This window comes from Fragaria vesca, linkage group LG4 (assembly GCF_000184155.1).
Source record: "Fragaria vesca subsp. vesca linkage group LG4, FraVesHawaii_1.0, whole genome shotgun sequence".
In the NCBI taxonomy this organism is placed as follows: Eukaryota; Viridiplantae; Streptophyta; class Magnoliopsida; order Rosales; family Rosaceae; genus Fragaria; species Fragaria vesca.
In genome coordinates this window covers 9110854-9121801 of record NC_020494.1, presented here as the reverse complement: position 1 = coordinate 9121801, position 10948 = coordinate 9110854, and the positions used below count along the sequence as shown (strand labels likewise).

Sequence of the window (10948 nt, the reverse complement as noted above, 5' to 3'; positions counted from 1 at the left end):
TTACCCCCTGACAAACTAGACGTAATTTTCTTTTCTATTTTTCTCCTAGATAAAAATAAAAATATTGAACCAAACACACACTTGCTGTGTTTGCTTTATTGTTTCCCTGAATATTTGTAAAGTGGGAGAGAAAGAGAGGTGGTGGGTGCCTGGGTGGTGGGAGAACCCTGGAAAAAGAGACCCTCTGAAATCAGAAAGAATACCAAGAAAAAAGAGAGAAAGAAAGAGACAGAGGCCCATTTGCCCATTACCTCATTTTCAGAGAGAGGGAGAGAGAGATTGAACAACACTTGCTTTTAGTTGTTCTTAGCTTTTACATATTCTTCTGTGATGGGTTTTATCTGAATTCTCTCTTCCTTCATCCCAAACCATTATTCCATAACATGATGATGATCAAACACTTAGCTTTTTTCTTCTTCTTCTTTCTCTCCACTGCTTCACTCTGTCTCTCCTACGAACCTCGCAACCATGAAGGTAAACCCGCATAGGTTTTCATAGCCTTTTTCTTTTTGGTAACTAGTTTTCATGGCCTTTTTTGGGTTACACAGAGATTTTTGATTTTGCTGTTTTGGGTTATTGCGCAGTGGTGGCTTTGATAAGCTTAAAGGGCAGTTTGAATGATCCTCATGGCGTTTTAAACAATTGGGATGGAGACTCTGTAGACCCATGTAGCTGGGCTATGATCACTTGCTCATCTGAGAATGTTGTTGTAGGCCTGTGAGTAGTAGTTTCTTCCTTCTTACTCATGCGTCAGTTTTTGCCTTATTTCAAATTAGCTAAAGTGAACCTCAATTCATAAGCCTCTCTCAATTTTGCAGAGGAGCTCCAAGCCAGTCACTGTCTGGAACTTTAACTGCAGCTATAGGAAATCTCACAAATCTTCGCCAAGTGTAAGAAAAAAAATTCTACATACCCATCTGTGTTCTTGCTTCAATTCTCGTTTTATTTTGCTCTAGTGTAAATCGTTAGAACCATTTTTGTTTCTGGACTTGTATGTCTAACTCTTCAATTTTGAATTTAAAGGTTGCTGCAGAACAACAATATATCTGGTAAACTCCCAGCGGAGCTGGGTACTCTTCCCAAGCTTCAAACTCTTGATCTCTCCAATAATCGATTCTTGGGTGTTGTCCCAGAGTCTCTGGGTCAGTTGAATAGTCTGCAGTATCTGTAAGTCTTTAAACCTCTTGTCCTTGTAATTTTCTTACTGGACTCTGAAAGAAGGGGGGAAACACAATTGAATTTGATTGTGTCCTCCTATACGATAATTACCAAAATTTAAGTTTGACTAGATTTGATTAATTTTGATTTTTTTTTTTTGGGTTGAAGTTATTTAATTACTGTGTTGCTTGTCATGTAATGAGAACAGGAGGCTGAACAACAATAGCTTGTCTGGAGCTTTCCCTGTGTCTTTAGCCAAAATTCCTGCTCTTGCTTTCTTGTGAGTATTATGGGTTTTCACAATTTCTTTTGCTTGAATTTGTTTTTTGGCGTCTCGGGCTTTTGAAAAGTGAAACAAGTTGCGACATGTTGAGGATCTTCTGGGTTGTAAACATTTTACTCAAAATCTGATCAATGGTTTTATTGTAAATGGGGGTCATACAGGGACTTGTCTTACAACAATCTTAGTGGACCAATACCCAAATTCCCAGCCAGAACTTTCAAGTATGCTCTCTCTCTTTCTTGCTCTTTCTTTCTCTGTGTTGTCATTGTTGTATTGTTCTTTATGGTTTCCTCTGTTTTGTTGTTTTATCAGTGTTGTCGGGAACCCACTGATTTGTGGAAGCAGCTCCACAGAAGGATGCTCTGGATCAGCCCCTGTTCCTCTTTCATTATCACTAAACCCATCACCTGGTAAACCCTTTACACTTGTGTTTTCAGCTTTGGCTCAATATGTGTATCTCATTTTGTCTAATTTCTATGGTTTTTATTCTTCTAAGGAAAACACAAGTCCAAAACAGTAGCAATTGCACTTGGGGTGAGCTTCAGCTGTGCCTTTCTCATGCTCCTATCACTTGGAATCATCTGGTACAGAGAGAAGCAAAAGAGCCAAACCATTTTGAACATCAGTGGTCAGTATCATCATGACCCTATTTCATAAATCAACGCTAAATGACAAAATATAGTCGATATTTGATGTGTCATTATCTTTACTGTAGACATTCAAGAAGAGGGACTTGTGAGCTTAGGCAACCTCAGAAACTTCACTTTCAAAGAGCTTCAAGTCGCCACAGACCATTTTAGCTCCAAGAACATACTAGGTGCTGGAGGTTTTGGGAATGTGTACAAGGGAAAGCTGGGAGATGGGACTATGGTGGCAGTAAAACGACTCAAGGATGTTACAGGAACAGCTGGAGAGTCGCAATTCAGGACAGAATTGGAAATGATAAGCCTAGCAGTACACAGGAATTTGCTTCGCTTAATCGGATATTGTGCTACTTCTAATGAGAGGCTTCTGGTGTACCCTTACATGTCCAATGGCAGTGTTGCCTTCAGGCTTAGAGGTTTGTCTATTTACTGCAAATACATTCACATTGCATCTTTCAATAGGGGTGGCAATTCAGTGTTCCCTGTTGACTGATATTGAAGTGATATACTAACTATTAAAATATAGTAGTTACCCAGATGTGATCTTGGCTTGGACCACAATCAGTTTGGGGAGTTTGGAGATATTTAATAAGAACTTTGCGTCTTTATGGTTGGGACCAGTGGTGATTAGAGCAGTTCTTAATAGAGTATTGTATTTAAAATTTGGAATTCAAATAAATCTTTTTAAAAAAAATCAATCAATTGGTATCAGAAATAACTTGTTTTGAACAAAGATGGAAAGCCTGTGATCTATTTTATTACAGAACTTTCTTGGTTTATTTCCTCTTATAAGTTGAACTATAAAAATTGAAGGCCTAGAGCAGTTCTTAATAGAGTATTGTATTTAAAATTTGGAATTCAAATAAATATTTTTAAAAAAATCAATCAATTGGTATCAGAAATAACTTGTTTTGAACAAAGATGGAAAGCCTGTGATCTATTTTATTACATAACTTTCTTGGTTTATTTCCTTTTATAAGTTGAACTACAAAAATTGAAGGCCTAACAAACTGTTGTGGTCACAACAGGAAAGCCAGCTCTAGATTGGAACACAAGGAAGAGAATAGCAATTGGAGCTGCAAGAGGTCTTTTGTATCTACATGAGCAATGCGATCCAAAGATCATACACAGGGACGTGAAGGCTGCAAATGTGCTCCTGGATGACTACTGTGAGGCAATTGTTGGTGATTTTGGCCTTGCAAAGCTCCTCGACCATGCTGACTCTCATGTGACCACTGCTGTACGTGGGACTGTTGGGCACATTGCACCAGAGTACCTTTCTACTGGTCAATCATCTAGAAAAAACTGATGTTTTTGGATTTGGCATTCTCTTGATTGAGCTCATAACTGGGATGAGAGCTCTGGAGTTTGGCAAAACAGTTAATCAGAAAGGAGCCATGCTTGAGTGGGTAAGTATTTCTATGACTATAAGCTATAGATATGTTTCTATTCTACTAGTATTTCATTTATTTTTGTTGAAGACTATAGCATGTTTCTAATCCTTTTGGCCTGAGCAAATTTAATGATTGTATTTATAATCTAGCATCCTTTGGTTACCAAGTATATAAACTAAAATCTATATCTATTTTGATAAAAATTTGTACTCGGCCATGGTTGCAGGACCGCACATTTAGCAAGACTTAAATTAGCTTCTTCACTTTTGTTTTTGTGTCCCATAAGTTAGAAATTTAGTTGTCATTATAGTTTTATCTCGAGTATCAAATTATAGGGTGGAAGCATAATGGTTGCATGATTAAGGTAACACCCTGCTGATTACAGGTGAAGAAAGTACAACAAGAAAAGAAAGTAGAACTCTTGGTGGATAGAGAACTGGGGAACAATTACGATCGGATAGAGGTTGGTGAAATGCTACAAGTGGCTCTGCTATGCACTCAATACCTACCAGCTCACCGCCCCAAGATGTCGGAAGTGGTCCGGATGCTGGAAGGTGATGGACTAGCGGAGAAGTGGGCATCGTCACATAATCATAGTAAATCCAGGATGGACCTCTTCCAGACTCACAACAGTAACAAAAGCACTCCCCACAGTACTTGGAATGCATCAAAACATGATGGGAGTGAACGCATGTTTGGCACATCTATGGATGAGGATGATGATGAGCATTCTTTGGATTCCTATGCCATGGAACTCTCTGGTCCAAGATAGAGATAGAAAACTAAGATGATGAAACATAGACAAACAAAAGGTGGAGAATTTCTTCATGAATTCTTTAAAAGAGAAACATACCCGGTTGTGCTTGGGAAACCAAACTTCTGTAATTCCAGCTTTGTGGGTTATTGTAAATATGACTTTATATAGTCTTATTATTATTATGGTTAGGGTATTAAATTTGTCTGGTTGCGTTATGGTAAAAAATGTCATTGGAGTAATGGATGGGTTTTGCATTTGTTGTTGTACATAACTACATATGATGATTAGTCAATGAGATGCCCTCTTGATCTGGTCTCTGCTGCTACCTAGTGCGGAACAGAGATTTGCCTAATTAATTTTGACGGTATTGACTAGAAGTTGGTCCCAAATTTTCTCGGGTGCCGTTAGATATACCCAGCAAAATAATAAGTAGACCTAGCAAACTTTATACACCTGGTAAAACTATAAAATTTCTAAGTAGACCCAGCAACTTTCCAATAATACCTTTTCTTTGTTAAACCCAGCAAAACTCACGAAGAAATTCACACCCAGCAAACGAAACCCCCAACGCCAGAAACAATTCCTCTCGCCTCATGCTTTGCCACTGGACCCCAAATTCTACCGCCGCTAACCGATGAGCCTCTTTGTTACCGAATACGAGGCATTGTTTCGTTGCCTGAACGGTCGGACAAACTACAGAATGAATACATAACGAATACATACAAATGTGGGTTAATTTATTTTCAATCATATTAAAAATGAGCATACCTTATTAGAAGCATCTGAAACCATAATTGCACTCCCAACTTCATCAATATCAAGATATTAAACCCTTGAAGCACAACAATATAGTAAAATTGGAAACGTCATTTCAGGTTTTGTTGGAACCAACAATGTGTTTACGTTAAACTTAAACTGCTGGGTATATTTAGAAATTACTAACGAAAAGAATTTTAAAATTTTAGGTTTCCTTTGTTATTATCTTAATAATAATGACTACAAATGTCATTTCAGATGAGGATACAATTATCTTTTCAGTAAAATTTGTTTTGCTGGGTCTCCTTAGTAATTTGATGGGTACATTTAGCAGCACCCATTTTCTTTTATTTTCAAGCTGTTGAAACTGCCAAGCTGAGCTGTTCAGCTGTCGTTATCCTCTCAAGTCTCACAGCATCACGCGCCTTTCCTCCCACGTCACTCATTAGTCATTTGGTAAAAGAGAAGAAACCAAAACGTTTGTTTGTTTTTTTTTTTTTTTCCGGAATGAAAGTAGAAATTGAAGTAAAGAGCTCACCAACGTTGTGAACTCTTGCTACAAGTCTCATATCTCTCTTAATCCTGATCATTTTTAGGAAAACCCCACTCCCTCATCTGATCGCCGATCACTTGCAAACCTGTACAGATTGGTTTGCTGAAACTTAACTCTGATGGTTCTGTTTTTGAGATAATGACAACAGTGGCGGAACTAAAAGCTAAACGTTGGAGGGGCCAGAAGAAAGATACAACAGCAAAAAAAATTCTTTTGGTTTTCAAAATCTCAACTAACGTAGGATAAGAACAAGCTCAGTTTAACAAGAAAAAGACAAAAGTTTGAAAGCGGTCTAGAATTGAGAATAATGATCGGAAGATGGGTAATTCATGAATAATGAAGTTAATGTCCACTGGAACATTAAAAAAGTTGTTATTATGGACTTTTGGGGTTGCTCGTGCGAAAAGTCAGATTTTATCGATGGATGAAATTTGGAGTAACTTTCAGTCAGAAAAACATATTAATTGTGGAAATAGTAAACCCGATATTTGGCGTTTGGTGTCAAAATAATAAATTGTCCGTGATCTCTTGATTATCCTAGCAAATAAGTTGGTGTCGGTTATGTCTTTTAAGTTTCAAAACAGGTTATGACGGTTGTAATCTTTTGGCTTTCTCTGGGTAGCTAGAGGGTTGTGTTTTTTTTTGTCATGTGTTCTACTCCAAAACGATGGTGGAAGTTCATACCAGTACAGCAAACCAGAACCATATCAGAGAATAGAAAATATGTTCCATGAACACCTATATAATTCATGTCCTCCATATAAATTAATGTTTATCAGTTCATGCGTGCATGTGTGACTTTTTTTTTTGTTTGTTTCTTGACCTGAAGAGACAGAGGACTAAGTTCTGCAGGCACATCTACATGCAACAAGAACACTATAGAGGAAGAAATACAGACACACGTATAGAGGTCCAACTTAAAAGGACTTTAAACAAAAGTCAATCAGGCCAAGTTCAAATGTTCTTGAATTCCAAAAATTTCAAATGAGTAGAATATTATAGAATCTTTCGGGACAGTTAGGATGAAGAACTTCAAGGTGATGGGAGCTCAGAATGAGGACTACCTAAAAGGTAACTAGCTTGGTTAATCTGCTAGTGTGTCCATTAGTAGTGTTCACCTGGTCAGTAGATTCATGGTCAATCACCACTAGATTTAAATCCAAAGGTTGAAAACAAAACAACTCTACTTAAAAATAATTCTCCCGATCAATAGTTTTACATCCAAGGATGACTGACTATAAATCTCTTGGTCAATTATTATGACTGGTGTATCCTTATATGGAGTGTCAACGATCATGTTATAAACAACTACGGAAAAACTTATTATAATCTCCTTCCCTCGTCCATCTTCCTACGCAGTTGAACAAGCTGCATTACTGTTACCTGTCTTGCAAACTCAGAATGGTTTAAGGAACTCGCCTCTGCTAGTACTAATCATTTCTGAGAACTGGTTCAATACATCAACTGGTGTATGATCCTTTCAAAGACTGGCAGACTTTAACTTCATACCATAGAGCAAGTATCCTACTGACAAACATAACAAGTACAGGCACTTCAAATTTAGCCAAAATCCTATTAAACGTTTCTATTCCAAATACTCCGTCCCCCCAAATTTTCTCTCCAACCAAACATATATATATGGAGATGCATGGCACTGTGAATAGTCTACTTGGCATGTAGTTCATGACTGAAAAGGTTTGTAGGGGAGAATATACAAGATCGTATAAACGGATGGTGATATCGAACTGTGGTTTTGTCCTTTCAGAAATTCACATTAGCATTATATTAATCAAAGAGTTTTTTTACCAAAATACTATGAAACAAAATGAACGTTAAAAAAAATCAAGAAAGAAAACAGAAATGAAAACTAAATACCAAATCCCACATGAACTAGTACCAAAAGGTCCAAAACACTTGACTTCAAAAAGAAAAACCAAACAAAACACGATCTTCCAATCTTATGCATTCAGAGGAAGCAAAGCGCTATTAAGGCAGCTCACCCCTGATCCTCCAGCTCCATATCTTTCGGCATGATCGTAACTCGCTTTGCATGGATAGCGCAGAGATTGGTATCCTCAAAAAGACCCACAAGGTAAGCCTCAGCAGCTTCCTGCAATGCCAATATCGCATGGCTATTAAAACGCAGGTCACTTGTAGTTCTGTGCAGTTTCGCGAACCAGCCTCTGGAATGGCAGCTTCCTGATCAGGAGATCAGTGCTTTTTTGGTATTTGTGGATTTCTCGAAGAGCAACAGTACCAGGGCGGAATCTGTGTGGCTTCCTCTCACCTCCAGCGGTGCTTGGGGCAGACTTATAAGAAATCTTGGTGGCCAGGCTCTTCCTTGGAGCCTTCCCTGCAGTTGACTTGCGAGCAGTTGGCTTGGTACGAGCCATCACTTGCTCTTTTTAACTAGCAACCTGTTAAATTTGATGAGGGAGCTATTTATTGTAATAAACGTCTTGATGTACAATTTATTCTTCTCTATTTTGGAGGTATTTATAGAGAATCAAATAAAAGCAAACTAGAACATAAAAAGTAATATAACCTAGCTAATTGATAGGAATATAAACATAATCCAAGTTTAGGAATCAGAAACCTAATGAAATATTATTTAACTAGGTTGGGGATTGGATTGAAATGGTATATGAAGTTAAAGAAGTTTGTCAGGATGATCAATATATATATTTCCAGCAGAACCTACTGTAGCATAGCTCCCTCCTTAGCCTTTTAACTCCATCACAAAGCTTATAGTTTCTTAATAATATGACTTTATAATATATATATATATATGGATCCGGCTCTTTTAAAGTGAGGAGTCGGTGAAGTTAGTCTAAGTTTATAAAAGGGAAAATTCCCTTCCATCTAATGAAGTATAAAGTGTATAGACAAAGAGATAGTAAGAGAATCATCATCTTATCTTATTAATTGATATGAGCCTTTTATATAGGGAATTACACAATACCAATATGGTAAGGATATGAATACATAGATCTAGTCTAACTACATATCCTATTGGCATAAGGCCAAGACACACATAAAGAATATCTAGAAAGATACAAAATATCCTAAAACACTCCCCCTAGTGCCGCGCGCTGATATGCCGATGGTGCTGATCTGTTGCCTCGTCAAAAACCTCGTCAAGTCACAAAAACCCTGTGGGAGAAAAACTGAACCTTGATCGTAGGAGAAAAAGAGTACAACGCACCCTTCACATTTGATAGTGACATGTATGTATGTGCTAGACTCCCCCTGAAGTTCGCACCTCCCCCTAATCTTTACATCAATCATAGGGCTCTTCCTGATTCTTACTAATCACGGAAATTTCAACAACTTAGCATATCAATGCTCTTTAACATGTCTTCAAATGTGGCATTCGGCAATGATTAACTAAATCATGCCGTATTGTCCTCAAATGATCTTTTAACTTAGATATTGAGCAGAAGACCACTTGTGAACTCAAAACATAAGTTCGTGCAGGAAATCAGATTTCCGCGCAGCATGACCTTCAGTTACTAGAACAGTCATAACTTCCTCTAGGAAATACATATGAATGAACCATAAATGGTTTTGGAAACTAGACTCATTTAGCTTTCCAACCGTATATTACACACATTCTAGTTCGTTAGGAGCTATTCACAAAGTCCCGTCGAAGTTGACTGTTTTACCAAAATCAGATTCTCGGACAGATTCATCCTACTTTGCGAAAATGACCATAACTCACTCAATATGATAGGTATGATCAAATGGTTGGTGTCCCTGGAAAGTAGACACATAGATCTTTCCAATGGTACCAGTTTCACCATTTTCCAGTGAGTGAGGTTTCCTGTAGGTCCCGTGGAGCTTGACCTACGAAACTTGGCAGATTCTGATTTCACTATTGATGTGTCTTTCTTATGTAGGGATAGAATAAGCCTCAACCTTTCATACCATTAAGTATTGAAAAAGGAGTTACTGCCATTACATTGACATTGCATGGGCGCATAGCTACACTTAGCTTTACAACTTTTCGTAGCGAATGAGATGTCAAGTCTTTTGTATTGTGTTGAGTACATTGATGCATCTTATTGTACTTAGATGGGAACTCCATCTCTTAACACATATTATTTATCATCTTGCTTTAGACAAAACAACGAATCTCTCTTTAGAGCAAAGACCTTGACTAATCATGGGAGTATATGTAGGCCTCACTTTCGTTAGAGCGCCTAAGCCGATTGATGAAAAATTATCATCAATACAGTCATCGAGTGCCTTATCGAGACCGTGTCTTCCCAAGATCTTTTTCTTCGGATGTTGATACATATTGGCATCTCTTGAGCCATCAAGAGTCCATGTAAATCCGAAATGAACACGCAAAGGCATAATTCACCATATCCCTTCCAAATCAACTAGAGTCCATGTGCGTTTCAATACATTTAGCAAACACATGCTACTGTGGTTTGGAGCCACTTGATTCGGATGAATGAAGTCCGTTTAAGACCTTTATGTATATCTTTGATCCCATAGAGATGTTATTATGACCACATTCATAGGCTGCATGTTCAGTTATTCAGAAACTACCAAACTGACAAAGTAGTGGAGTTCAATGACATCCATTAGGAGAGCATATCTCATCGTAGTCGATCCCAGTGCGTGTTAGTGAGAGACCTTGCGCCATAAGGTGAGTCTAAGCTCTTGTTCTCACTACGCTATCTAACAAAGGCATAGTTGATAGGGTTTAGCTTGCGGTGTCGGCATCACCTGCCTAAGGACCTATCTCTTTGTTAATGCTGGATCGCATCTTTCCATTAGGCCAATCAACTAAGTTGATATCCATCAACGAAAGGTGGTTCGATAGTAGACTCATTATCCCACGTCCTCATGTACACTAGTGTAATACTTGTAGAGATCTCTGTATGGATTAGATTTGACATTGAGGTGTCCCCCAACGATAATTACAATTCAGACTTCATGAGACGGATTTGAGTATCACTGATCAATGGATCAGGTTGTGCCAAGCTCGCTTTCTTCCTAGTGCGAGAAAATATCGAACTTAAGGGCCTCCCTCCTTTTGGGGAGCCACACGGCCTTGTGACACCAATTTTGCCACTATATGACGTCACCATATCACCATCTATGTTGATGGCGTCAAGACCAACTCCTTTTGGTCGCGCCATGTCTTCTTGATAAGATATCAATCCTTACAGACATATTTGCAGCATGTGATCTCGTCACATTAACACTTTAAGCATTTGGGATCAAGATGAGACTTAGTGGGGACAAACCACGACAATTCACGTCGTTCCACTTGAACACTTGTGTTCTTATCTCCCCTTAATGGCGGGAATATTGTCTCATCAAAGTGACTATCCGCAATATAGCGGTGAAAGAAATCGTCTGACAAGGTTTCTACATATGCGGATTATA

General features: G+C 38.2%; 2 pseudogenes across 1 annotated transcript; one reads left to right on the top strand and one right to left on the bottom strand.

Annotated features, from left to right (window-relative positions):
- The first annotated feature begins 262 nt into the window (after window positions 1-262).
- Window positions 263-4538, top strand: LOC101302638 (annotated as a pseudogene). Its single transcript, XR_184461.1, has 11 exons — window positions 263-474; window positions 585-717; window positions 819-890; window positions 1024-1167; window positions 1367-1438; window positions 1603-1662; window positions 1754-1851; window positions 1938-2069; window positions 2157-2501; window positions 3114-3494; window positions 3865-4538. The product of XR_184461.1 is annotated as a probable LRR receptor-like serine/threonine-protein kinase At2g23950-like (transcript).
- Window positions 4539-7531: 2993 nt separating this feature from the next.
- Window positions 7532-7938, bottom strand: LOC101290758 (annotated as a pseudogene).
- Window positions 7939-10948: the final 3010 nt, after the last annotated feature.